The sequence below is a fragment of the Coturnix japonica genome, chromosome 5 (assembly GCF_001577835.2).
Source record: "Coturnix japonica isolate 7356 chromosome 5, Coturnix japonica 2.1, whole genome shotgun sequence".
NCBI classification, from domain to species: domain Eukaryota; kingdom Metazoa; phylum Chordata; class Aves; order Galliformes; family Phasianidae; genus Coturnix; species Coturnix japonica.
This window is the reverse complement of record NC_029520.1, coordinates 11,348,188-11,354,475: the sequence shown is the minus strand read 5'-3', so window position 1 is coordinate 11,354,475 and position 6,288 is coordinate 11,348,188.

Below are 6,288 nucleotides of genomic sequence, written 5' to 3'. Positions count from 1 at the left end.
AATCCATACAAATTAGGAGGCTGACTGCAAACCAAGGAATTAAAACAAGCAAACAAAATTCCATTCTCCTTTTTGTTTGGTTGGTCTTTGTTTGTTTGCTTGTTTGTTTGCTTGGGATTTTGTTTCCTTGCTTGTCTGCTCTCAGTTTTATTTGTTTGCTCATCTGCTGAAGCCTGGAGGTCTGGTTGAGTATTATCTTTATTTTAAAGAGGAACAGAAAACAGAAACAACAGCACTCTATAAACACTTATAGTTTATGGGGCTCTTGGTAGGAAGAGACCTCAAGAGATCATGCCCTCCCTCCTGCTTGAACACACCAACTTAGTTGTGACTTTCCCTAGACTGGCTTTGAAAACACCTAGGGAAAGAGCTCTTGGCACTTTTCTAGTACCTGGAGAAATGTTTTTCCTAATGACCAAGCCACATTTCTCAAACTACAGTCACTGTCCCTTGGGGTATCAGCTACCACCATCAAGATGCATTTGGCTGGATCACCTCCAAGCTCTTAGAGCAGCTGCAAGCTGCTGTTGGATCCCCCTGGACCACTCTTTGCTGAAGACGTTGAGGGCAGGGGGATTAGAACTAGATGATCTTTTAAGAACCCCTCCAATGCAAACCATTCTGTGATTCTGTGATTCTACCAAGTCCTGCAGACCCCTGACCTCCCAGGTAGCACAACAAAGTCCGGGGATGAGGAGCTGGGGACCTTCTTATGGCACGCAATGAGATGATGAGGTCAGGCACACCCCATGCTGATGTGCAGGGGGGAGCCCAGTGTTTTGGAGAGTGCTGTCAGGCTCTGCCTCCTGGTGAATGTGGGGAGGATCGGTGGTTTAATGTTTCACCAGGGACCTGTGCCATGCCACTGGAGGCTGAAAGGAACAGCCTTCTGCAAACACATTCATAGCATGAGTCAAAAAGAACTTCTAAAGAGTGACCCTCCTATGCCGATGCAGACCCAGCTCAGGACAGCTTATACGTCGCATTTGTTACTGAAGAAGGAAGGTTATCCAGAGTGCATCCCAATTTAGCAAAGGATTGGTGCTGGGCATTGAATTTGTCTAAGTGTAAAACAATGGGGTTTTTTTGTGTTTTGGGTTTCCTGCACACAGCAGCAACATTGTCAAGTAAAACTTCCTGGTTTGCACTGGGCAGGCACAATGCACAAATTGCCAACATTGAATAGAAGAGTAAAATTAATGACAGAGCTCTCTTTCCAGAGGTTTTGAGACAATCACGAAAACAGCTCACGCAAATACAATGTGAAACACTGCTAACAGGAAATGTTGCTGACTTGGACGTGAAAAGCTGCAATATTTTGACTGGTAGGTTTGTCTCTGCAGCAACTGGAAAGGGATCCCAGCAAGGCAATGACTTGCATATGCACCGCTCTCCATCAGTCACCCTCTCCCTCTCTCTGCTGTGCTAACGCACCCTGCCTGATGAGTTGCCCACACTGGTGCTGCATTTTGTTCTAAAGGGTCTGTTCTGGGTCATCATGTCACTGACAAGTCACAATGAAAGAAGAGAGACTGATTTTTAAAGTGGGGGAGAACACATTATGAATAGAAGATGAATATTCTTAGTCACGATAAATAAACTTTAAACAGATGCATATCCCAGGGTGACTGAGTTGAAAGCAAGCAAGGAGTTGAGTGTGAATACCTTGTGATTATACTGCAGATTAGGCCATTAGCTATGCATTAAGCCTTGACACTTATTCTCAACATTTTTGGCATATTTACAGTTGCCCTCCCTGGTATATCTTTCCTGAGGCCTATTTATCTGGTAATCTCTGGAAAAAATAGATGAGGAAACTTGAGAACAGCTTTACAAAAGAAATTTGCAAAGACTTGGTGTTTATGTTACTCTGGATGAAATCTTTCTTAAATCACTGGAAATGGGAAGCCCGGCCAGCTGAAAGTACTTGGGGAGGGGAAACCCACCCACAGCAACTGAAGCAGTTAAAAATGTCGGTTGAGAAAGGATAAACCATGAGGAAATCCATCCTAGATCCTTCCCTCCACCTGACTGTTTTTTGACAGAGGAAGGTTAATGTGACCTGCAGCAATGCCAAGTGCTCTGGGTGGGATCCACCTGTCAGAACGAGATTTACAGCCTCAGAAGAGCCTTTAAGAGGGACAGAAGTGCTGGCCAGCAAGGAAGGGCAGCTCTCAGGCATCAAATCCTCTGTCAAAGTGAGCTGGTGGTCCCTCCAGCTATAAAAAAAAAAAAAAAAAAAAAAGAAAAAGCAGTGAGATAATTCAGATTCTACTCCAGAACAACAATAAATCCCTTTGGGAGACAACCCCCAAGGAACCATCCTCCTGGTGATGCTTCTGGAGCTCTGAAGTGTGGCAGAGGAAAGGGAAGCAACCTCCTGAAGTGATGCCCCATAACCTTCAGGTCTATGGGATCAGCCTGGGAAGGAGACTGGGATACTCCTGGTGGAGAAACACTCTGCGAATGGGAACCCAAAGCACTGCATGGCAAAGCGTCACACCCTGTCCAACCTGAGAAGAAGGCTCTGATTTGTGCTGCGCTGGAAGATCTGTGTCATTAAGCAAATAATAGTGCATACAGCCCTGCTATGGCCAGAATTATGTCCCACGGTTGTCGACTGATTTATTCTTTTGTCTAATTGTGTTCACAAAGACAAAAAAAAAAAAAAAAAAAAAAAAAGCAGCTTGCTAATGAATGGAAAAAGAATCCACACGGCCAGCAAAAAACAACAAACAAAAAGAAGAAGAAAAAAAGAAGAAAAAAAAAAGGCATATTTATTTTACAAAACAGCAAACTAGCACAGTCTTTGGGGATTTTCATAAGAACTACAGAAGCGGTCCAAATCGGCAATGAAATCAGATTCCCAGTGGCTGCAGAACTCCGTTGGCTCTTTCTACATGTGTATTAAATTGCAAAAAAAAAAGCAATTATTTGTAATTTGTTGTTATAAAAATGCGGGTGTGCTTATTCAGCCTGGCAAATTGTTTTGTGAAATGGAAAAAGACCATTGTTCATTATTTTGGTAAAGTCTTTGTTACTTTGCATATTAAACTGCATATCAATACTTTATCTGAAATAGGGCTGGTTCTTCTTGACTTTTTTAATGGCAGAGTCCCAAAACTCCGTGTAATACTGAGACCCCATCTGGTGCCCTGCAAGCACAACAAGAACTCCAGACTCAGATGAGGGAAGAGAAGTGGATCCTCCTTGGTTCACAGCTGGGGCTCCAGCAGCCGGCAGGGTGCGGTGGCTCGAAATCATGAAGGAAGTCTGTGGAAGAGACTGGAATCAGATTTGGTCATCCTTTGGCCTCCAGTGCTGCTTCTTAACCACAGGGCAGTTTCTCCTCTCCAGATACATCAAACCAAAAGAGAACATTTCTGAATGCTGGAGTCTGACATCAACACATATGCAGATGGAGTAGAGACTGTGTCAATTGTGAACAAGTTTTGGAAAAATGTTGTGGCCTGACTTCAGGAATCACACCAAGAATAACATAACCACATAGGCAGAGAACACACGGCTCTTGGCACTCATCCCATCCCATCAGCTCTGGCAGTGCCCTGCTGGGACAGGATGGTGCCTGCTTCAAATGGCACCTTGCTGAGGTCACTCCTCATCTTGTCACCTGGGGCTGCAATGGCCACAGCCACCTCTGCCCCAAACCTCTCCAGGGCCTCCAGATGGCCCTGCCCTCAAGGGCAAGGGATGCTTGTCCCCAGACTTGCTGCTGGACAGTGTCTGAAGTCCTGGGTTCCAAGATGCACATACAGCATATCTCAGAAATATCATAGAACCATCACAAAACCATGACAGTTGGAAAGACCAATAAGTTCATCCAGTCCAACTATCAGCCCATGCCTCTGACCGCTATAGAGTGTGTCCCCAAGTACCTCATCCACCCTCTTCTTGAATACATTCAGGGATGGTGACTCCGCCAGCTCCCTGGGCAGCCTTTTCTAATACATCACCTGTTTTTCTGACAAGTTTTTCCTAATACCCAACCTGAACCTCTCCTGGTTCAACCTAAGGCCATCACCTCTCATCCTATCGCTGTGACCCAGGAGAAGAGGCCAATCCCCACCTTGCCACAACCTCCTTTTGGGTCACTGTAGAGAGCAAAGTACACTGGAAGCCCAAGGTTTGTATCCAAAGAGTATGCAAGATGTGACAAAAATGGATACACACACAAAGAAAGGCTCCTGTTCAGCCTTCCATGTGCAATGTGTCATTCAGCCCATATCGTACAGCCACCTCCTGGAATCACAGCGATGTCTGGAATGCAAAAGCTGTTTATCATCTACATAACATTTAAGCTGTTATAATTTATATGAGAATTGTAATGATTTGGGCAGTATGAAGCTTCTTGTTGTGGTTTGTTGCAGGAATGCTGCTGATTTCCTCTGCAAACATTACATTCTGCAAACAATGGGTGCCTGAGATGCTTTCAGCTGGTCTCGAGCCTCCTGCATCTACCAAAACATTTTCCTGTGTCAGAATCAGACAATTGCTCGATTTATAACTTTCAGACGTTTGAAAGACCACCACAACACAATGTAACCACAGTCCCTCCCCTGGCTGTCTGTCCAGCTAAGCTGTACTCAGCACAAACAAAACACGGATGTGTATTTAATGTTCCTACTAATGCATGTTTCTATGTAGGGCAGTCAGTGAGCTGCAAGGCACATGGCTGTAAGGCCTCACCCATCCCACCTTGGTCCCCTACACAGAGGTTGGTGTGATGCTCCCAGACAAACCCCACCTGAGGGCAGGCAGGGAAGATGTTCATACCCTGCTGCAATCCCAGGGATTCTCCTTGGGGTTTGGAGAGAAGGGGATGGCTGCCATATGCTATGCAGCTTTGGGACAACTTCATGTGGCATGTGGTCACTGCCCACACAGGGATGAGGTAGGATGAAGGAGGAGGGATAGCCATAGCAATGCAGGGCAGAATTCATCATCAGCTCAGAGGCAGTGGAACTGACTGAGGTGGCCCAACACCAGCAGCCACATCGCTGTATCAGCACATCTACAAGGACATGATGCTCACAGTCCTGGTTTTACTTAGGGATACAAGAGGGATGGTTTCCCTGCTGCTTTTTTAGTTTGAACCACCAGAAGGCTTTGGAGACCCTTTGCTGCTCCCTCTGCACCTGCCCTCAGAGTGAATTTGCTGCAGACAAAAATACATGAGCCCTAATTTCTGGAGGCTTTAAAGTGCTCTTTCAAAAGTCCATTGCTTACAGCATTCTTCAGAACTTCTACTGTGTTGGTGCAAAATGCCATTTTGTGAAACCATGCGCATGCACTTTGCTGTGTGAGGCATGTGCTTATTAATAAATAATCAGCACTTGTTTATGCTCTCTCCAGAACAGACACCATTCCTGCTTTTGTGACACAATCCGCTCTCTGGGTTGAAACAGAATGTGGAACTCCCCACCAAACATGCTGAGAGAGCTGTAGTGCTCATGCTGGTAAAGCTGCTTGCTGGAGAAAAGAGGAGGATACCTGCCAGCATCAGAGTGAAAGTGTCTTTAAATCATGAGATTCAGCTTCACTGTGTGCCCATTATGAGCACATCCCTTTGCTGACCTCCCTTTGTCTGATCCTCCTGGTCTCACTCACCTTATTCTCATAGAATCAGAGTCATCATCAGAGAATTGTTTGAGCTGGAAGGGACACCTGGTCCAACTTCTCTGCAATGAACAAGGACACCTACACTAACTAGATCAGGTGCTCAGAGCCCCATCCAGCCTGACCTTGAATGTCTCCAGATAGAGTGTCCACCTCTCTGGTCAACCGGTGCCAGTGCCTCACTGCCCTCACTGTAAAAAAACATCGTTCTTATATCTCCTCTAAACCTCCCCTCAGTTAGTTCGAAACCATTTCCCCTTCCCCTGCCGCAGCCGGACACCCGGTGTATCACAGCGGGGTACGAGACTACACGTCCCGCAGCCCAGCACCGCCCGGCCCGGCCGACATTAGAGGGCACCATCACCCCGCATATCGGGACCAGCCCCGGGCACGGGTAGTGAACATCTTCCAGAGGGGAATTTTGTTATTGTTGTGTTTTTAAACCTACATTTTGCACCCACGAGGCGTGCTTGGCATCCACCTTCATTTTTTATTACCGTTCTGAATGTAGCCAGGCTGCAATAACTCGAAAGGTCGCCAAGCTGGTGGCACAGCCCAGAGTTCAGAACTCCAAAGTACCACACAAAACTGCCACTGGTGCAAATGCAAAGCTGCAAACTGCCTGTGATCACACACACCCTTGCTACTCTT